We start from the raw sequence: 23,721 nt of genomic DNA on the forward strand, positions 1-23,721 counted from the left end.
GAATTCTCCAGGCAAGAACACTGGAGTGGCTTGCCATTTCCTTCTCCAGTGCATGAAAGTGAAAAGTGAAAGTGAAGTCGCTCAGTCGTGTCAGACTCTTAGCGATCCCATGGACTGCAGCCCACCATGCTCCTCCGTCCGTGGGATTTTCCAGGCAAGGGTACTGGAGTGGGGTGCCACTGCCTTCTCCAGAACTGAACTAAAAATAAATAAATGTAAAAAAAAGGAAAAGCAAAAAACAATTTTTTTGTTCATTTTGATGATATTGTTTGTCTTCTGAAGAATTTATTCTTAAATTTGTGTGTTACGTTTTCTCACTGTTTTTGGGGGGGGGGATGTGATTTTTGGTAGTTTTGCTATGTGGAAGTTTAACATTTATATTTAGTCAGATTGCTAACTTTTTCTCTTTACTTTTCAATATCATACTTAGAAGGTTTTTTCTACTTCAAGAATGTTACTTTTTAAAACCTCAATCATGTTCTATTATTTTCGTGGTCGTTTTCTTTTAAAGTCATCTATTGATTTCAAGCTTTTTTTTTTTGATCTGTCCACGGATCAAACCCCGTGCCCTTTGCAGTGGAAGCATAGAAATCTTAACTACTGGACCATCGGGGAGATCCCTGTATTCCCCCTTTCATGTTTGAATCTCTGATATATTTGAAAGTCATTTTGATATTCTACTTGAGGTAGTGATCCAACTTGATTTTTTGAAAGGCTCTCAGTTTCTACTTGTTCAATATTGAGTATACAAGGATTGATTGCTCATTTGTTTGGAATCTTTAATGACAGTTTCCCAAAGCTTTGTTAATGTGAGTGCTTAAAATTCCACATTTGGGCTAGTCTTTAGCAATTCACTCTGCGTACTGTTTTCCCACAACTGCTGGCTGATGGCAGTGAGTAAAAAAATTCTGTTGAAACTAGAACAGACTGCAGCTCACATGGTACGGCAGTGGTAAAATTCACAACAGAAAGACGGCTCTTTGTTATAAAAAAAAATTATCTTGGCTGACTTTTTGGATGGGAAAGGTGAAGCCCCCTCTCTCCATCAACCTCAGCCAGGGCATAGTCCAGAAGCCTTGGGTGAACTGCTTTGCATGAGAAAAGTAAAAGGAAATTGAAGGTCAGAGGCTGGCAGCTAGGAGAATCAGGGGCTGGCAAAAAAGATCTGGAGAGAGGGATGGGAGAAGATGGCAACAAGCCAGAGCCTGAGGGAGAATACGGCCAACAAGAAACAGCCCACCAGGGAGAAAAGGTAGTAGCTTTTTAGATCAGCAATATTTAATATTACATTTTAAGTTGTTGCTTGTATTTCATTATGCTATGATATGCTCCTTCTGCTACCCTTCACCTATAAAAACCTATTATGCACCAACTTGTATTAGTGGCTCTCTGTGGGGAGTGAATAAAGTAAGGGTGGTATTTTGCACTAGGGCAGAGAGAGACGGCAGCAGCTACCAGGATACAGGGGACTACAGGCTTCAGAATGGACTCATTCTGAAGAAAACAGCCCCTCCCCACTCCAACTTCTCTGGTCTCAGCACACACAAACAACATAAGCTCCATGAGGGCAGGAGTTTTCTTTCTTTCTTTTTTAACATATAGTTTGGATTTTTTGTTGTTGTCATTGTTGTTAACTTGTAGCTCTCTCTTTTTAAATTTGGCTGCTGGGTCTTAGTTGCTGCACATGAGACCTAGTTTCCTGACCAGGGGTCAAACTCAGGGGCCCTGCATTGGGAGGGTAGAGTCTTAACTACTGGACCACCAGGGAAGTCCCAGGAACTTTTTTTAAACCTGGATATTTCTTGCTTTATTTCTACTGCCTAGAATAGAGCTTGACACACAGTAGTCACTCAGGAAGAGATTGTTGGAATGAATGAATGAAAATCCCACCAGAGATCTGGTTTGACTACAGTATTTAGAATGGGGGTTTCAGGCTGTGCATTTAATTGTTAAAGAAAAGGAGAATCCAGAATGCCAGAGATTTGGGATCTTGGCTTTGATTTGTCAGCCTGGAATCCTGTCTGCTTTAGTTCTGATCTCTCATGTGAGATGTCCTTGAATATGTTTGAATTTACTCTCGATGGATAAGCAATTCGTGATACTGTGGTGATGGAGACGTTTTTAACGTCTTCTTTAATTACTTGCTAAATGGAATCACCCTGAAAATGAATCTTCCACTGCATATTGTCATAACACTTACTATATAACTCAATTAAATCAGCCCCTCACCTCATACAATGGGGTAACTTGGGAACTCAAAGGCAGTTTTTAACCAGAAGTGTATTCTCCCTTATGGGATCATTTAAGTTTTGGAAGAGGAAAGCCACAGGAGAGGATGACCTTAGTTCTCAAGTCCTAGTGTGACCGTGGTGAGGACGGTCACTGTTAATAAGGAATGGCCTTTGTGAGTCCAGACAGATGAGAATTGGGACTTCAGTGAAGAATTCTTTCGCAATTAAGGGTGCCTTCCCGCAACTGTGACTGGTTGATTCTCAGTGACCAGGATCTATGACTGTTCTGTCCTGAGTGTGAAATGCACATGTGGAAGTTTTCTACTAAAGTAAGGGATGGCCTTGGAATTTGGTGGTTTGGGGCTTGGCTTGGGGGCTACCATTCCAGGATGGAGGCTTCTCAGCTGGTGCAGTGGTAAAGAATCTGCCTACCAATGCGAAAAACACAAGAGACGTGGGTTCAGTCCCTGGGTCAGGAAGATCCCTTGGAGGAGGAAATGGCAACCCACTCCAGTATTCCTGCCTGGAGAATCCCATGGACAGGGGAGCCTGGGGGGCTACAGTCCATGGGGCTGCCGAGAGTCAGACATGACTGAGCGACTGAGAATACAGCACATACCAGGATGGCTAAAGTATTTGAGGATAGTTATCTGACTTCAAGAAGAGAGAAAGAAGGCAACCAAGGGACTTGACCTTTGAACATACAAGTCTGTGATCTTCTGAGTTGCAGTTTTCTCGTGCATAAAATGGAAGGAATAATACCTACCTCATCGGGTTTTGGTGAAGTATAGAGATACTCTACCTATGGATACCTATCTGAGTGCTAGCTACACAGGAAGCACTGAATAAAAAGCTATTCTGTTTAAAGGGCTTCCCCGGTGGCTCAGATGGTAAAGAAACAGCCTGCAATATGAGAGACCTGGGTTCGGTCCCTGGGTTGGGAAGATCTCCTGGAGGATGGCATGGCAACCCATTCTAGTATTCTTGCCTGGAGAATCCCCATGGAAGAGGAGCTTGGCAGGCTACTGTCTATAGGGTTGCAAAGAGTTAGATGTGACTGAGCGACTAGGCACAGCAGAGCACATTCTGTTTAAAAATGTTTTTCAGATTTGCTTGGAAATAACTATACAGCAGACAGCTCAGGAAAGTTCAAATAAAGAGCATGTGGGAGGTCAGATTATTAGTCAAGCACATGATTGGCATCTCTCTTCTCCCCTGATTCAGCAAGAGAGGCAAGATGACATCCACTCATACATTCACCAGAGTAGAAACACGGCACAAAATGAAGGGCATGACTCTAGCCTTCAACTGTCTGAAACTTGTTTTAAACGATCTATTTTTCTGGCAGAGCCTCAGGAACTAAAGAAAATAAAAATGAATAATAAGATAATAATAATAAAATTTGGGGCATACAGCTATGTGCCAGACTCTGTCCTGAGCAACCTCCTGGTATTCCTCCCATTCATCAGCTCTGAGAAGTAGACGAGCTGGATCAGGGAACTTGATGTTCATCCTGTTAAATTCAGTCGAATTAGGTCTGGACAGTTGGTGCAGGCAGTTGTAATCTTTTTGTAATCTATTCAGTCTTTGACCAGGACTTCCCAGGTGGCGCTAGTGATAAAGAACCCATCCGACAATGCAGGAGATATGAGATGAGAGTTCAATCCCTGGGTTGGGTAGATTCCCTGGAGAAGGGAAGGACAACCCACTCCGATGTTCTTGCCTGGAAAATCCCATGGACAGAGGAGCCTGGCCAGCTACAGTCCATGGGGTTACAAAGACTTGGACATGACTGAAATGATTTAGCATTCAGTCCTTTACCGTTATTGCTCTTTTCCATCTTCAAGTTGTCTGAAAATTTGATCATTGGGCCACAAACACCCCCATTCAAGTTGCCAGTAAAAGCATGAACTAGTTTAAGAACAAGGATAAAACTTTGTGGAATGCTTTTGGAAAATCTCTTTGCAGAGATTTTGATTCATAACTCAGCATTCTTTGGGTTTGGCTCTACCCAAGCTTTAAAGTGATTAATTTTTATCCATCTTGTCCACAAGGATATCATGATGGCTGAAATGCAGATTTATAATATCTACAGCAGGTCTGTGATTGCTACCATACCAGTAATCTTAGGGGAAAAAAATCCTGTCATGAGTGTTCTTGAAATCAAGGTAGTTCCTAATGATCACAACTTCCTCTTTAAGTGCTTGATATTTTGAAAATAATTGATTCTAGATTTTTTCCTACAATCAATAGTGGGCTTACCTATCACTCACTTTGGTTTTATAAAATTCACATTCTGTACTTTGCTGAAAATCAGAAATTATTTTTAAAAAAGATATCCTTCAGACTTCTGGCACCTCTTTTTTGTAGGATGCCATTGATGATCTAAGGAAAGTTTCAGAAAAAAGATAAATCTGGACACTGAATTTTAAGGCGTTGGATTAAGGCGGAGAGAATAAAAGTCAGATCTTAGATTTCACACTGCTTTTCCTTAATGCATTCTAAGCACCTCTGTGTTTTGAGTTTAGCCATAAGCAAAAGAACTTTAGTTCATTAGGAAATCTGTGTGCAGACAGCTCTTGGGCTTCTTTCTGGAACGTCTCCTTTCTGTCAGGTGGTTGTTTTCTGACAGCACAATTTGTTGAATTTGGCACTGTTTTTGCTCATTTTTACATGCAAGTCATGCTGTTTCAAATATGTCTTTGATGATTACGATTGCCTGGATATTTAAGATTATCAGAAAACAAATAAGTACAACTCTTAAGAATTGTACTTAATGAAGAGTTTCAACTACTAGTTTTTCAAAGCTTTTCATTCCAAACTTTTATTCTTAAAAAACAAGAGGCCTGATAGAGGCCTAATTCCCTGAACTCAGCTTTGGTTTGTGCATATGGATAATTGAGCTTCTCTTTCTTTTCCTCAGAATCAGGTACAGAACACTGGAGTCTGCAGCACTGGCCAAGTATCTCTACTGAGTACTGTGTATGGCATTTCCACACACTTCTGGAAGAGGTGGCACTAAAACCTGCTGCTTGTAGCCTGGGTGGTAGGGACCCGGGATGGATATCAAAACAGATCACCCCGTTTCTGGAAAGTTTAGTATTATTGGGGCTGCTTTTTTAAACACTAGGATCAAAGTCAACCATAGAGGCATTCCTTTACATCATGGCAAGGCTGAGTTTGTGAAAAGTTGTTATAAGCTGATTTGCAGATTGGATTCTGTTTTAAAAGCACTCTGGTGGCTTAATAGTTGAAAGTATGTATTAAGATCTTTCTTCGTTAGTGTGAAAGAATACTCTGTTATGTATATCCTGTATAAATATGGATTTTTATTTGATAATTTTTCTTAAACAGATTAAAAAAAAAATCCTGACTCTGCTTCTTTAAGACAGACTGTGAAAACAATGGTCCTTTCTGGAAGCCAGCATTTCAGGGCCAGATGCCCTGAAATCTGACATTTGACATCAATCAATGTCGAAGGCACTTTCTTTTGGGTTACATTGCCCTATTTCTAAGAAAAATATATATCATAATTATAATTGTCAAAAATAATAACTGGTCTTTTAAAATACATGGTTTGAGAAACATTAAGTAAACATTAAATAAAGCTTTATTTTAAAAACTGTCAGAAATTTCTTTTCTGGCTGGGTTTAAATAATGATATCTGCCAGATAATCAGAGAAGGCAATGGCAACCCACTCCATCACTCTTGCCTGGAAAATCCCAGGGATGGAGGAGCCTGGTGGGCTGCAGACCATGGGGTCGCTAAGAGTCGGACACGACTGAGCGACTTCACTTTCACTTTTCACTTTCATGCATTGGAAAAGGAAATACTCACTCCAGTGTTCTTGCCTGGAGAATCCGAAGGATGAGGGAGCCTGGTGGGCTGCTGTCTATGAAGTCACACAGAGGCAGACATGACTGAAGCGACTTAGCAGCAGCAGCCAGATAATAAGATGATTTGATAATGTTAAAAAGTGATTAAAGAGAATAAATTATATCATTAATATTATCAATATCAATGTAATCATAAATAATACAAAAAATTGCCATGATTTGAGTCACATAAATTTAGATTTTAATGGAAGGTGACTATATCATATGTGATTACTATAGATATCAACTGCTCACAGCTCTGGCTGTGTATTAAAGTAACTGAGGAGGTTTGAAAAGACCCTGATGCCTGAGACCCATATCCAGGGATTCTGACTTAATCAATCTGGGAAGCAGACTAGAAACTATGTTGTCAAAGGTCTACAGGTGTCCTAATGTCCAGTCAAGGCTGGGAACTACGGTTACAGTAGTTGTAACCTGAAGTGTGCTTGTGAAAGTTCTTGACTTGGAACTTTTACAATTCAGGCTCTCAGGTCCCACCCCAAACTTTCTGCATCAGAATCTGTATTTTAATTGGATCTTGAGAAGATTCATTTGCATTGTTTTTCATAGCACTTCAATTGTAAAAGTGCTTTCATAGCCATTCTTTTATACATACATTTATTAACTGATTATTATTATTATTATTTGTTCCATTGATTAAGTATCTGGTGGGGACAAACACTGTTCTACATACTGGGAAACATAAAAGTATGAATAAGATTTGAGCCTTCCTTTCCAGAAACTTTCAAAGGAGCAGGGTGGGGGTAGGGTGGAGACATGGAAGCAGATTCAGGATAAGAGTTGTAAACTAGCTCTAGTACAGAATTGTCTGTAGTCTTCTGGGAAGAAAACTGGAAAGTGAAAGCCTTTTCTGCTCTACCCTACTTTCATCCAGGGAGTTTTATTTGAGCTGGGATTTTGAAATACAAGTAAGTGTAGGGCCAATGTTTTTTATTTTATTTTTATTCATTTATTTATATTATTATTGGCTGTGCTGGGTCTTCATGCTACATGAATGGCTTTTGCTAGTTGCAGAGAGCAGGGCTTAGGTTACTCTTTTGTTGTGGAGTATGGGCTCTAGCGTGCAGACTTCAGTATATGTGGCATAAGGGCTTAGCTGCTCCATGAAAGTGAACAGTGAAGTCGCTCAGTCGTGTCCGACTCTTTGCGACTCCGTGGACTGTAGCCCACCAGGCTCCTCTGTCCATGGGATTCTCCAGGCAAGAATACTGGAGTGGGTTGCCATTTCCTTCTCCAGAGGATCTTCCCGACCCAGGGATCGAACCCAGGTCTCCCGCATTGCAGGCAGACGCTTTAACCTCTGAGCCACCAGGGAAGCACAAAGCATGTGGAGTTTTCCTGGACCAGGGATTGAATCTGCACCCTCTGCGTTGGCAGGAAGATTCCCAACCACTGGGCCACCACGGAAGTCCAAGGCCAGTGGTTCTTTCATAGGTCTTGATTTTATTTTAATTGGAGGATGATTGCTTTATGGTGTCATGTTTGTTTCTACCGTGCATGTCTGCGTGTTAAGTTGCTTCAGTCTTGTACAACTCTGTGTGACCTGTCCATGGGATTCTCCAGGTAAGAATACTGAAGTGGGTGGCCATGCCCTCCTCCAGGGGATCTTCCCAACCCTGGGACTGAGCCTACTTTTCTTGTCTTCTGAATTGGCAGGCAGGTTCTTTACCACTTCATTATCTGGGAAGACCAGGGCCAGGGGTTTTTAAAGTATGATTCCTGGACTAGCAGCATAAGTATCACTTGGGAATTTGTTAGGAATGTCAGTTTCTGAGACTTTCCCAGACATAATGAATGACAAACTCTTAGGGAAGGACCAGCAATTTGCATTTTCATAAGCCTTCCATTGGATTTGATACACACAAGTTTGAAAACAGTGGCTGTAAGCATTTTCCAGACAGAGGAGATGGGAAGGAGCGTTGCAGGCCATTGGAAATGTGCACCCCAAAACCAAAATAAAGCTCATTCACAGTGTACCATGAAGTTTTTCATGGCTTGAGCATAGTGTGTTGACTGTACTTGGAATTTTGCAACAGTTTTGCTCAATGTTTTGTTTCACGTAGCTTTATTGTAATTCCCTTTTTAGGTCATTTGGTCATAAGTCATTTAAATTTTATGATTGTGATTATCTATCACATTTAAAGAGAAAACTCTGTGTTTGGATGTATGATTCATTGTTTTCTTTTTTGAAAGCCAAACTGAAGTTGGCTGAATACTCTTTTTATTATACCCAAACATTGTGATTTCTATAGAAATGCATAGGAAAGCCACAATATAAGGCCATCCTCATTTATATTTAAATGAACCTTAAATAGTCTTTCTTGTTGCAGAACCACCTATGACCTCATTGGATGGGGAGAGTGTGTATAAACCCAAACCTCATCAATTTTAGTGATGTCAGTTTTTCTGTTTTTAATATTTTCTTATCATAATATCCAAGCAACAGAACATACTTTTCTCCCCAACCTTTCTTTCTCCCCTTCTCAAGTTGAAGTGCTAAATAGTACCTTGGAGGCCAAGTGAAGGTCACTGGAGAGGAAAAGGGCCTGGATAATAATCCATGAAATATAGCTCAAAGAAAATTCCCACTTGAGATCTGGAAGGGATCACAGAGGTCAAATAATTCAGTTGTCTTGCACTGGAGGCCTCTGAGGGTTTAAACAAGTTGCTCAGAGTCAACTGCTAAAGGGAAAGCTGGAACCAGAAACAACATTTCCAAACTCTTGTTTAGTGTTCTTTCTATTATATCACGGATGCATAGAAGACTGTATCCCCAGGAGGAAAACACAAACTGTCTATAAGTGGTTGTAGAACAGCCGTTGATTTTTCCTTTTACAGTTTGTACAGGGCTAGTCATACACCTGGAGAAGGCAATGGCAACCCACTCCAGTACTCTTGCCTGGAAAATCCCATGGACGGAGGAGCCTGGTAGGCTGCAGTCCATGGGGTCGCTAAGAGTCAGGCATGACTGAGCAACTTCACTTTCACTTTTCACTTTCATGCATTGGAGAAGGAAATGGCAACCCACTCCAGTATTCTTGCCTGGAGAATCCCAGGGATGGAGGAACCTAGTGGGCTGCCATCTATGGGGTTGCACAGAGTTGGACACGACTGAAGTGACTTAGCAGCAGCAGCAGCAGTCATACACCAGGGGACTTCCCTGATGGCTCAGCTTGTAAAGAATCCAACTGCCAATGCAGGAGATGTAAGAGAGACAAGTTCTATCTCTGGGTTAGGAAGATCCCCTGGAGAAGGAAATATCAACCCACTCAGGTATACTTGCCTGGAAAATTCCATAGACAGAGGAGCCATGGAATGGACATGGAGCCATGGAATGAAGCCATGGACAGTGGGCTACAGTCCATGAGGTCACAAAGAATTGGACATGACTGAGTGTGCGTGCGTGTGTGCATACACACACATGCACACACAGTCATACACCAGATCACATCCAATTTAATGATTTTAAAGTATGTATTGGTTGTTATCTCCAAAATTCTCTTTGGAATGAGTTAGAGATTCAGTTCAGTTCAGTTCAGTCGCTCAGTCGTGACCGACTCTTTGTGACTCCATGAACCACAGCATGCCAGGCCTCCCTGTGTATCATCACCTCCTGGAGTTTACCCAAACTCATGTCCATTGAGTCAGTGATGCCATCCAACCATTTCATACTCTGTCTTCCCCTTCTCCTGCCTTCAATCTTTCCCAGCATCCAATTTGAGGTTTTAAAATGTGTATTGGTTGTTATCTCCAAAATTTTCTTTGGAATGAGTAGAGGTAAGTAGATGATAAAAAGGAAATAAGAAAATCAATCAATGTAATGTTCATATCCTTACTGAGGCCCAGGCTTTATGTTCAATAACCTCCTGAACAAGTCTATCTGGACATTCAGATAGGCGTTAGAGAATAAGCATTTCCCCATTATATGCATATTCTCTCCTAAAACTTGCTCCTACCACCTTTTATATTTTATCATTATTTACTCAGGACCTTTAGGATCATTCTTAACTCTTCTTTCTCTCATTCCACACATCAACTCAATCACAAACTCTCTCCATTTAATCTCCTGTCACTCTTACATCATAAACAGTTTCCAAATCCTATACTTCCTTACCACCTGCACTTCCATTGTCTTAAATCAGGCTACTCCTACCTCTTATTAAAGCTATTGCAACATTAACATGCTTTGTCTTCATTTTCCTGCCTCCAGCCTCATAGTTGGACATTTCTCTTTTACACTATTTTCAGAGTGATCTTTTTAAAGTGTAAGTTGTATCATCCCATAAACTGTGCTTAAAACGTACAATAATTCCCCATCAATTATAGGATAAACCTTAGCACAGCACACTCAACTTTCTATGATATGGCCTCTACTTATCACGTTATCCCCACCTCTGATCCCTCTTCAGGATGTGCTTATGCATTCTCCAGCATGATCAGGTTGTTAGGAGCCAACCAAACTTGCTTCTCCTGCATGGTGAAAGCCTATTCATTCAGCACATCTCAGACATCACCTTCTCATTCATGTCATCTTTGACATTACTTTATTCTTCTCCACAGCTGGGGTAAAATATCTTTTTCTCGGCATCTCTGTAATTTACGTATCTTCTATGCTCTCACGTAATTTTCCCCAACATTTTGTCGTGAAAATTTTCAAGCAGACAGAAAAGCTGAAAGAATTTTGCATGATTTTGCAAATAACATTTACTCTGCTTACTTTGTTGCAACACTATCCAACCATCAATACATCTTTTTTAAAAATGCATTTCAAAGTAATTTGCAGATATCAATATACTGCCTTCCAAATAATTCAGAATACATATCATTCAGAGTTTTGTTGTACGTATTAGAAGTTCATTTACAAAATATTACTGAGTAGTATTCCATTGTTTTGGTATATCACAGCTTTAAAAAAAAATCCATCGTCTAACTGATGCACACTTGGGCTGTTTCTAGTTCCTGGCTATTATAAATAAAGCTACTATGAATATTCTTGTACAAGTTTTTGGAGATATGTCTTCAGTTCTTTTGGGTAAATGCTAGGGTTGGAATTTATGGTCATAGAATATTTTGTTGTTGTTTAGTCGCTCAGTCATGTCCCACTCTTTGCAGTCCCATGGACTGCAGCACGCCAGGCTTCCCTGTCCTTCACCATTTCCCGGAGCTTGCTCAAACTCATGTCTATTGAGTCAGTGATGCCATCCAACCATGTCATCCTCTGTTGTCCCCTTCTCTTCTTGCCTTCAATCTTTCCCAGCATCAGGGTCTTTTCTAATGAGTCGGCTCTTCACATCAGGTGAGGAAAAAAAGCTTCAGCTTCAGTATCAGTCCTTCCAATGAATATTCAGGATTGATTTCCTTACTTAGTTTTAAAAGAAATTGCCAACTTTTGCCTAAAGTGGTTTTACCATTTTATAATCCTACAAAAAATGTGTTGCTTCACATCTTCACCAACATTTGGTGTTGCGAGACCTTTAAAATCTAGCCATTCTGCTAGATGTGTAAAGGTATCTTATTTTGGTCTCTCATATAATTTTTAGTTAATTGATCTGTCTTCCTAGACTTTGAACTTCTTGGAGACAGGCACTTTAGTCACTTCCTGTTTCCTGAGCCCAGTAACATCTGAGACAGAGTAATGCCTAGAGTGGGAGAAGGCATTCCTTCTGGTAGGGATTCACCTGGCTGCCATGTGTAGGAGCATACACAATTCAGAATTGGATTTATCTCTGGGGGAAGAAAAGTGTGTTTGAGAAGTCTGTCAATAGCATAGTAGAATGTAGGAACCACTGGGTCTGTCTAGGCTGTTTATGGGTATAGAAACCTGATATATTTGATCCAGAGAGTGTGTACTGTGGGGTTGGAGCTCTCCCTGGGAGGTAGGAAGTAGTGACCTTGGTTTGGAGGAGCAAAGAACTGGAAGAATAGTGGTCAGAGAGAGAGAGAAAGTTAAAGGGATTTTATCAGATCTGGCTAAGAATTATGAAATAATGAAAATTTCAAAGTAATAATCATAAATATCAATGCTCCATTTGAATTTATAGAATTACTATCTTTTGTCATTTCTGCTTCTATAGAAAAATGTTAGCTTACTTGTTTTTCTTCAGAGATTTTGGTATTTTGAATAAACAAAGTTAAGTAGCTATTTATTTTCTAACTCTGATAATGAAAATTAGAAGAGACTAAATCCTACATTACTGAATTGAAATATGAAGTAAATCTTCACATATCATTGCGACCCTGACTATGACAAATATTCTACTTGAAATTTTGTTGTTAATACTTTATCCCTTTTATCCTTATAGCATTCTGATATTTAGAATGACTTATACCATCAACTTTCACAAACAGAATTAAAATTGACTAATGCACATATAGAGGAAAATGCGGGCAAATATTTAACTGTCATTAAGTTATCTGAATTTGGTTGTCTCTCTTCATTAAATCACTATGATTGTGCTGTCCTTTCTTTCACCCTGAGAACCGGAGATCAAATTGCCAACATCTGTTGGATCACAGAAAAAGCAAGAGAAGTCCAGAAAAACATTTACTTCTCCTTCATCGACTATGCTAAAATCTTCGACTGTGTGGATCACAACAAACTGTGGAAAGTTTTGAAAGAGATGGGAATACCAGACCCCCTTACCTGCATTCTGTGAAACCTGAATCCAGGTCAAGAAGCAACATCACTTCAAACACTTGAATGTTGAGCTTTAAGCTAGCTTTTCCACTCTACTCTTTCACCTTCATCAATTGATGGGACCAGATGCCATGATCTTTGTTTTTTGAATGTTGAGCTTTAAGCCAACTTTTTCACTCTCCTCTTTCACTTTCGTCCCTTCACTTCATTGCAACTAGATGGGGAAATAATGGAAACAGTGATAGACTTTATTTTCTTGGGCTCCAAAATCACTGCAGATGATGACTGCAGCCATGAAATTAAAAGAATCTTGCTCCTTGGAAGAAAAGCTATGAGAAACTTAGACAGTATATTAAAAAGCAAAGACACTACTTTGCCAACAAAGGTCCGTATAGTCAAAGCTATGGTTTTTCTAGTAGTCATGTATGGATGTGAGAGCTGGACCATAAAGAAGACTGAGGGCCGAAGCAGTGATGCTTTTGAACTGTGGTGTTGGAGAAGACTCTTGAGTGTCCCTTGGACAGCAAGGAGATCCAACCAGTCCATCCTAAAGGAGATCAGTCCTGGGTGTTCATTGGAAGGACTGATGCTGAAGCTGAAGCTCCAATACTTTGGCCACTCAATGCGAAGAACTGACTCATTGGAAAAGACACTGATGCTGGAGGGTTGAAGGCAGGAGGAGAAAGGGATGACAGAGGATGAGATGGTTGGATGGCATCACCGACTCAATGCACATGAGTTTGAGTAAGCTCTGGGAGATGGTGAAGGACAGGGAAGCCTGGCGTGCTGCAGTCCATGGGGTCACAAAGAGGGGAACACCACTGAGTGACAGAACAACAAGGTGGCACTAGTGGTAAAAGGAACCTGCCTGCCAATGCAGGAGTCATAAGAGATGCGGGATTGGCCCCTGGGTCAAGAAGATCCCCTAGAGGAGGGCATGGCAACCCACTCTAGTATTCTTGCCTGGAGAATCCTGTGAGCAGAGGAGTCTGGTGGGCTACAGTCCATAGGGTTGCACAGAGTCAGACATGACTGAATTGACTTAGCATGAACACATGTAAATGGGCAGAGCCTCTTCTTCAGAGTCTGGGCTAAGTCCTCTGAAGCATTTTGGTAGGCAGACTTCACATGGTTACTCCCCATCTTCTCTCTCCATCAGCAATGAGAAGTTGGTTATTTCACTCGCTGCCAACCAATGTCAGACTGACTGACCACTGCACTAGTTCAATTACTGCCACCTCCAACACAATGCCATTTAATAAACTCTCTGTATTCAGCAGGGCTTCCCTGGTGTCTCAGATGGTAAAGAATTCACCTGCGATTCAGGAGACCCGGGTTCAATCCCTGGGTTGGGAAGATCCCCTGGAGGAGGGCATGGCGCCCATTCCAGTAATCTTGCCTGGAGAATCCCAGGACAGAGAAGCCTGGTGGGCTACAGTCCATGGGGTCGCAAAGAGTCAGACATGACTAAGCAACTAAGCACACACTCTATTTTGCAATTAGTTAGTCATCCCATCTCCTTTATTCAAAAGCCCTTGAAAACAAATCTCATTCACAAAACATTCCGTGATGGACATGGAAGAGATGCCTTCATCTCATTTGACTCTGCTGTCCAATCAAGACTTGGCTTAATGTTCCTATCTACGACCCATATTCTGTCTCCAAGATGAAAGGGAACAATCTATTCAACTTTTTAAAAACTACAATCCTTAAATATTTTAAGTTCTATAATTAGGCACTTATCATATTTCGTAAAATTGATGATGCAATAACGTTACTTTCAGAGAAGCAAAATCTTTAACTGCCTTATGTTGCTCACCTCATTCAGTGATACCAGTAGACTGTTAGTTAAACTAGTAATAAGTTTCTGGAGTTATAAAATTTGTATTTAGGATGCAATATATGTTCCTACTATTATTTGCTTGTGAAGTGAGACACATTCACTGTAAGTTTTCCTTGAAAATTTAGATGGAGAGAGAAATAAAGGTTGTTTATTTTTAATTGTAGTGGCTAAATTATATGTCTTTTCCCCTAAGCTGCCTCAAATTAATCTTAGAAAATGTACATTTACATATAAAAAGATGAAATAATGCACAAAGAAAAAATTAATAAAAGTTCCCCACCCCCAAACTCTGAGATTCAAATCCCTTATTCTTCAGCTCTCAAAAATCTTATGTCCTGGTTCTCTCTCGTTTTCAGAATGGGCAGCAGTTTAGATCAGGGGAGTAATAAAAGCAAACTAAGTTATTTTATTCTGTTACTTTTGTATATCCCAAGAGGATAATGAGTGAAAAGGGAAACATATTTACAATAGTAGCTGATTAGGCTGCACAGTTTAATTCACAGCAGGATTTTCTTTTGAGATTGTAAAAATGTCTGTGATGGAATAGGGGATGGGAAAAATTAAACAAAAAAATCCTTTAATCAAAGTGTTGTACTTAAGATACCTTTCATGAGGGAGAAAAAGGAGACTGATATATTGGAATCAAAATAATTCCTTGGCTCATATAAATTCTTATTTGGAAGCATTCACCAACTCCTTCTGTCATGTCCAGAACTTGTCATTTCTCTCTTTCTCTTCTTCGTACGTTATTATATAGCCCCTTCTCCTATTTCTGAAGGTTGGCTTATTCTCATTTCACTTCTGTAGCCTTTGGCCAAGAATGATACAGGTAAGAAAAAGAAAATGAAAACCAAGGACTTAATCTCTACAGATGTACACAAATAATTTAAACCTACTTTCTTGAAATTTTGGTCATAACATCATAGGTATCTTCCTGTTCAACAAAGCTTAGCCTAAAGGCCATTGATTTGGGGCTTAGAAGACCTATTTTTGTGTATTATCTTATATTCAACTGGGCTTCCTCAATGGCTCAGCAGGTAAAGATTCTACCTGCAGTGTAGGAGACAGAGGAGACATGGGTTCAATCTCTGAATCAGAAAGATCCCCTGGAGAAGGAAATGGCAACCCACTCCAGTATTCTTGCCTGAAAAATCCTGTGGACAGAGGAGCCTGGCAGATTACTGTCCAAAGGGTGGCAAAGAGTTGGATATGACTGAACTACTAATCACACACATAAACTTCAGCTAAATCATTTAAACTCTCTGAGTCTTAGTTCCTCATCTCTAAAATGGGGAAAAGATTTGTCTAACCCAATTCTCAGGGCTGTTGTATCAAAATATGTAGAAGGACCTTGTAACCATGAATCTCAGTATACATATGTTATCACTGTTGTCATTTGACATGTGAGAAAACTGTCTGTTCAGAAAGAGTAAGTATTTTCCCTAAGGACACATAGCTTGTTAGTAATAGAGGAGAAAGTAAATGCTGAGTGTCCAATACTTAAACTGAATTTTATTCCATTGACTCTCTCTGAAGTGCTTTATTTCATCTTGAAAGAGTTGAGTTTTTCATTCTGTATGACGTGGATTCACTGAGTGGTAAATAAGGTAAAAATTTTAATTGTGTCTTTCTACTTTACAATTTTAGACTTGGACTTGAGGTGCATGTTAATTCTCTGAATTTAGAGGAAAGAGAATTCATCAGTGTCGTTTCCTTTTTGCAGACCAGTTGTTTGCCTTTCTCAGGAGTGGGACATTTTTGTACCTAGGAATTCACCTTTATCATGCATTCTCTGTGACTGTGAGGTGATGGCTGAGAATCTATGGAAGTTTGTTACACAGTATTTGATTGCATGCCTCCAAAATATCGAACACTATTCTTCATCTGAAAGATCACCACAGCTGGGCCTTCCAAAGACTCTCCTTGGAGTTAAGATACTGTATGTAAACGACAGAATGTCCCTTTTTCCAGATGAGCAAGTTAATATCCTCTCTACGTGGTGTTCTGGTTTCTTTTGTTCTAGTTAAATGGGAGTAGAAATTACATGGGAACAAAAGAGACCTGTGCCAGGAAACCTGTCACCAGAGGTAAGAAATTAATTTTATGGAGTCATAAAGCAAAAAAAATGGAAAATATGTAATGGAGACACAAAGTGGGGAGGAATCTGTCTGAAGGCGATTTTGGCAGTAGGAAGATATTTCAACCTTGTACTTCTTGTTACCATTTTGGATTTCTTTCAGATTGTTTTCTTTTTTTGAGCAAACAGCTGGCAGATAGCACACAGGAAAAAAAGGACTGCATTGGAGAAAGTGTAGTTTAAAAACAAAAGGTATATAGTGTTGAATACATTGAATAAAGTGAAAGTTCAAGTATAATCCAATGAATCTGACAAAACCAAGTGATTTTCAACCCAGTCAGAAACAAGGCCAGAAAAAGATATGCTTTGGGAGATGTCATTTTTTTTTCCCAAACACCTAGCTACAAAATAACTGTATCAAGAGACATGCCCAAAAGGGATAATATCTACAGACACTTTGGAAACACCTGCAGCAGAAAACACCATCTGTCAGATTAATGAGGGAAGCTGATAAGGATCTGAGGGTAACAAGAAGAGAGAGGGAAATGGATTTTGTTGGCTATAGTTGCTGAAAGTGTGTGTGCATGTATAGGAAATAACTTGAAGGAAAGGTGGGAGGGAAGAAGGCCTTAATTCCACTATACGATGCTGGAGTAGAGAGTTCTTGGACCTTGGAGCTAGAGCAGCCTGTTTTGTATCCTAGTTCTATTTCTTATTAGCTGACTGTGAGGTCTGTAAAGGAAGGATGAAGTATCACTTGGGAATATCTTCAGCTAAACATATAGGACACCCAACCAACAATGGCTTAAGTAGTAAAAACATTAAATCATATCCTTTTATGGGGTTCTCTGGTGGCTCAGTGGTAAAGACTCTGCTTGCCAATGCAGGAGACACATGTTCCATCCCTGATCTAGGAAGATCCCACATGCCACAGACCAACTAAGCCCGTTAGCCACAACTATTGAATCTGTGCTCCAGAGCCTGGGAGCCACAAGAGAATCCATCACAGGGAGAAGCCCATGCTCACAACTAGAGCAGCCCCCTGCTCGCTGCAGCTGGAGAAAAGCCTGTGCAGCAGCAAAGCCCCAAAACAGCCAGAAATAAATAGATAAAATTATTAAAAGAAAGAAAAAACAGAAAAGCTAATGCCAAGCTATAAAAAAAAAACCCCAATAAATTTATTTAAAAAATTATATCCCTTAAAAAGAAGTCTTAGGACTTCCTTGGTGATCCAGTGATTAAAACTTCGCCTTCCAATGCAGATGATATGGATTCAATCCCTGGTTGGGGAGCTAAGATCTCACATGCCTTGTGGCCAAAAAATACCCCAGAAAACATAAAACAGAAGAAATATTGTAAGAAATTCAATAAGGAGTTTAAAATGGTTCACAACAAAAAAATCATTAAAAAAAAAAGTCTGAAGGTCAGCTTTGCAGGACTGAGGCAGTATCTTAACAATGTCATCAAGGATCCAAGCTCTGTTTTTTGTTTTTTTTTTTTTGCTTTGACATCCAGAGTATTATTAGGCTTGTCAAGTCATGATCCCAAGATGGCCACCTTAGCTCAAAAACAATGCCTCCCATAATCATATTCAGAACAAAAGGGTGAAGTCTGGGAGAAACACAGCTCTCTCCTCACAAGGCTCTGGTCTTTATGTGGGAAGATACTCTTTCTCAAAAGTTATCTGGATGACTTCTCTTTATGTCTCATGTCCAGAATTGGGTCATCTTTGGCCCCATCAGCCAGTGATTTAGTGTGGGAATGGAGTTGGCTCCATCTTCTTGGCCAAGATCTGATAGCAACTAACTCAGTCTGCTACAAGTAATATCTGTCTGATAGGGGGGTTAGCTTGGGAGATGCTGCATATAATTCTGGTAGCACTTTGCCTAGCCCATCTCAGATGTACTTTAAATGATCATTATTATAACTTTAAGCATTATTTGCATTTTTCCTACAATCTTTTATTGCCCTGTGAACATTTAGACATAGTTGTACTCTTGCCTGGAAAATCCCATGGGTGGAGGAGCCTGGTGGGATGCAGTCCATGGGGTTGCGAAGAGTTGGACACGACTGAGCGACTCCACTTTCACTTTCACTTTCATGCATTGGAGAAGGAAATGGCAACCCACTCCAGTGTTCTTGCCCGGAGAATCCCAGGGACGGGGGAGCTTGATGGGCTGCCGCCTATGGGGTTGCACAGAGTCGGACATGACTGAAGTGACTTAGCAGCAGCAGCAGCAGCAGTACTTAGTATATAAAATTTTGGACTCTGCTTTGACTTCATCATATTTGTTGTTCAAGCATTTCCCAGTATTTCTACATAGTCTCACTAATATCACTTTAAAAATGATTGTGTGAAGTACAATCTGTCAAATGACTGCAATAGACTTTATTTTCATATATATTCTATGCTTCCAGTTAGTTTTTCAATAGTTTAAGACTTCTTTGTGTAAAACCATGTATATTTTGGATTGATTATTTAGGATAGAGTCTAGGAATGACATTATTAGGTCAAAATATGAGGCAGAGATAGGCTAGGTATTTACCAAACCATGTGGTTTTCCTCCTGAACCCACAAGTAAACCACATTTCTTAATCTCCCTTGCAGCTAGGTGTGGCCAGTGAGTGGATTCTTGCCAGTGGAATGAGGGCATATATGATGTACCCTACTTTGGGGCAAAACACCTCTGAAATTTCCTTCTCTCTCTTCCCCTGGATGTCTATGCCCTGAATGACCTTGGTGAAGATGACAGACCTATAACAGCCTGGGACTCTGAATGGTTATGTGGGGCAGAGCCTCCCCTCCAGTTCCATGCTACTGCTTAGAATGTGGGAAACAAAGGCTCACATGTTAAGCTAGCATAGATTTTGGAGTTATTGGGTATGGCTGCTGTTGCCACAGCTAATGCAGAACGTGGTCCCTTGAAAAGATAACCACTGCAATGAATGTTATAAAACTACTTTTATTCCATTTTCTCAAATTTGGAGCATAACCTTTCAGAATAAAAGAAGAACAACAAAAAGAATCATTTAAATGAAATGCATTAAAATAATCAAGTTGAAAAATTAATGTGCATATAGGAAGAAAATAAACCCACCTATGCAAGTTTCTTGGAATGATGCATAATTAATGTTACTAAAACTCAATAAAATTTACTTACAACACCGAGCTCTGGGAGATGGTGAAGGACAGGGAAGCCTGGCATGCTGCAGTCCATAGAATCGCAAAAATTTGGACACAACTGAAAGACTGAACAACAACAACTTACCACAGTAATTTCTAAGCAGATCATATATTTATTTTAGTTTGAGGCTATCAATTAAGTAATAAATATTTTTAACTGTGATGAGTGTTTGTTATTTAAAACTTTCGTAGTGCCCCACGTCTGGAGCATGTTACAGCCACATGGGCAGGCAACTCAGGATATGTGAAGACTCTTAGTTACTTTGGTCTGCATCCCCAGAGTCATACTCTGAAGCTGTAGTTCTGATTCAGGCCAGCTGAGGAAATTGTGTTACTTTAAACCACTGGGTAATCTGGAGAAGACTCTTGAGAGTCCCTTGGATGGCAAAGAGATCAAACCAGTCAATCCTAAAGGAAATCAACCCTGAATATTCATTGGAAGGACTGTTGGCTGAAGCTCCAATACATCGGCCACCTGATGATGGCCAGCTTCAGTGAAAAGACCCTGATGCTGGGAAAGATTGAAGGGAAAAGGAGAAGAGGGTGGCAGAGCATGAGATGGTTAGTTAGCATCACCAACTCTATCGACATGAATTTGAGCAAACTCTGGGAGATAGTGGAGGACAGAGGAGCCTGGAGTGCTGCAGTCCATGGGGTTGCAAAGAGTAGGACATAACTTAGTGACTGAACAACAAAGACAATAATCTGGAGGGCTCCCGAGAGACCGGCTGGATTCTGGGTCCACTAGGGAGCTCTGAACTAAGGGAAGAAATAGTGGCAGAGGCTAATACATTGATTTTTGTTCCCTCTGGGAGGCACAACCTCAAAAGGATAGCTAGGGAAAGTCAGGCAGTTGGGAAGCTCATTTTGGGGCGGGGAGGGGGTTGCCTGAGTCTCTTGGTATGTAATTAATCATGCCCAACAGCTCTGAGTCAGGTAGCTATTTCCCAACTGTTCAGTGAGGAAACACCAATGAAAGTGCAACTCTATGCCTAGGGTGTAGTAAGCATCAGATGATGATGATGAAGATAACAGCTAGGCCACTGGACTTTTCCAGCGACTTTGGCTTCCAACTTCTGGGAGCAGGGAATCAAACCCTGCTGCGGCTGGTCTGGTGGGCTTGGTCCCAGCTTCAGTGAGAAGCTGAGAAGACAGCTGGGAGGTCTGGAGGGAAGAGATCTAGGCACTTGAGTTTGATGCAGGAATAATACTACCCAAAGGTGTGAGCTGCAGTTCCATTTTGGAAAAAAAAACCCAAAAATATCTGATACATCTTAACTCTCTCTCCCTAGAGTTAAATAAATCGTCACAGTGAATGGAATAGCTTTTGGTCAGGAAAAGAGTGAGGTAGACCTATGTGAACTGACTTGCTGCTACTGCTGCTAAGTCACTTCAGTCGTGTCCGACTTTGTGCGACCCCAGAGATGGCAGCCCATCAGGCTCCCCCATCCCTGGGATTCTCCAGGTAAGGAACTGTGAACTGACTTAGGAACAGTTCTAGACTACAGTCTCAAGTGAAATCAACAAATTTCAAGCATGATATATACAGTAATATAGTTTTTTTTAAAAATTGTGTATGAGGAAAAAACAATTCAGTCAACTTAGTTCGATCTAATAGTCTTCCCCTTCTCCCTTCTCTCTCTCTTAAAAAAAAAATAAGTTAGAAGTCTTTCGGATTTCCTTTCCTTTCCATCCTCCTCACCAAAGTGGTGACTCCAGACACCGAGGTACCTGCCAGCTCCTTGTGGTGGTGAGGAGCAGTGGTCCCTGTGCCCATGGTCTCTCTTTAGCCCTGAGTATTCTGTACAGAGAGAATGTCCCTAATATTTCTGGCCACTGCTCACCCTACCAGCAACTGTGTCTTAGTTTGGCAACTGGTAAACCCTTGATCTCCTCTTTCTGCTTAGCCTGTGGTCCTCCCAACTGTGCTGGGTGCTGAATGTCCCTTGAAGTCTGGCTGTGTCTCCAGTCAGGGATAGCTATCATCTTCTTCAAACCACAGGATTGCCTGGCCCTGTTAAGCCACCCGCTTCCCAACCTGTGCCATTTATCCATACTTTCAAGGGAAAATGGAAGCTTTTGAATAGCTTCCCTGCCACATGGCAGTAGAGGCAGACCTCCAACTCAGAACTTCCTTTGGTTTCAATACTGTAATCACTTAAGGGGGTTTCCTCCTTTCAGAGCCTTGTTTTAGGAAGTGGGGGAAAGTCCTTCATACTGTGCCCTCACCTTCCTCCTCAAGCTAACACATTTCTCTCTAGGATTTTCACTAGAATTGGAGTGGTCATCATACATATTTTTTCCATGAGTTCTTCCTGCAGCCGTGTATTTCTTCTTTTCACAGTCCTTTGACAATAATGGACAGGCTTTCTAATTCCTCTATATGGTGAGTTTGTTTTAGTAAAGCCTGTAATAAGCTCATGATCTAGGTCACTAAGAATGAATCTAAAGGTGGCTAAAAAAATTAAAAACTCTTTTCTCTGTCAACAATAAAGCCTTGATTTAGGATTACCATATTTTATCAATTTGAAGATGCCATTGTTGTAAAATGCAGTGTTATTTTACATACCATTAAGACTATGATATAGTCTTAATGATAGTTCTGTGGAAGGCATGAATTGATCATAGCAGTGTCTCTTTTTGCAGTAGAATCTTTTTTAATCTACACCAAGGGACTTGGGATTTCCTTTTGCCTTTAATCACGATGCTTGGCAAGTGATGGGCAACACCTTCTTAAGTGAATCAGTAAAATAGTGTGACTGAGTTTCACAATGGCATGTGCGTATCTTTCTTTCTAGGTCGAGGAGAGCTCTTGATTTTTGTTTTGCACCAAAATAGAAATTGTAATCATTTATCTGAGTATTTACCTCCCTATATTAAATTTATTTGAGGAAAATCCCATTGCCTTGTTTCACTGCCTTTCTGTGTATGCAATATATGTATTTTTTTAATCCAATGACAGATCATATTGTAATATTTTTGAAGACAATTTATGCTATAATTGAACTCAACCCAGAAGAAGACGAATAGATTTAGGGAGCAAGGTGACCATTAATTGAGTCTTGAGGTGTTCTTGATGGTGGCCCGACTTGGGTGTCCTGCTGCTGCTGCACCCCACCAGCGTGTTAACATCTCTGAAGGAAGACCAAAGAGGAAAGAGGAACACATAATAGTAGTGGCTTGGACCGTTTTCAATTTCTGTCTTTCTTTAAGGCTCAGGCTGAATGCCCTGTCTGCAATAAATCTTTTCTTGACCTGCTAGAGATCAGATTAGATTTTCTTTTAGGTTCTTCTGTTATAACCCTTAGCACAGGTTAAAGAAAAAAAAAAAAAAAGCTGGTTTAATGGTTTATCTTCTTACTGAAAAGGAAACTCCACAAGGGTTTGTGTAGTAGGTATTTAGTATAAATGTATATATGTGTTGAAAGGAAGGAATAAGGAAGTCATGTCATTGTCATTCCTCTGCTATAATCCTTACATGGATTTCTATTTCCCTTGAAATAAAACCCAGACTCCTTATCATGGCCCACAAGCCCCCTCCAGCCCTCTCTAGAGCAGCCTCCTCCTCGCTCACTAAGCTCGGGCCAACCTCGGATCCCTTGCCACTTCTAAATCCAGCCTCCACACACGTTTCTGATCATGACTCTGCCCTGCTTTCCTGTGCTTCCTACGTCTCTGCTGCAAAGCAAACCTTCCGCTATGACTTGCCCTTTTCTCCCTAAACAGCTTCCTCTTTCATCCCTTGGATTCTTGGTTTCTCAGGACACCATGCTGCTCCTCCCGCTGGTGCCCTGCTTCTGTTCTTCCTTTTATTTTCCTTTATCCTTTAATACTCAGTTTTTCCCAGAAGCC

This window comes from Budorcas taxicolor, chromosome 10 (genome assembly GCF_023091745.1).
Source record: "Budorcas taxicolor isolate Tak-1 chromosome 10, Takin1.1, whole genome shotgun sequence".
In the NCBI taxonomy this organism is placed as follows: Eukaryota; Metazoa; Chordata; class Mammalia; order Artiodactyla; family Bovidae; genus Budorcas; species Budorcas taxicolor.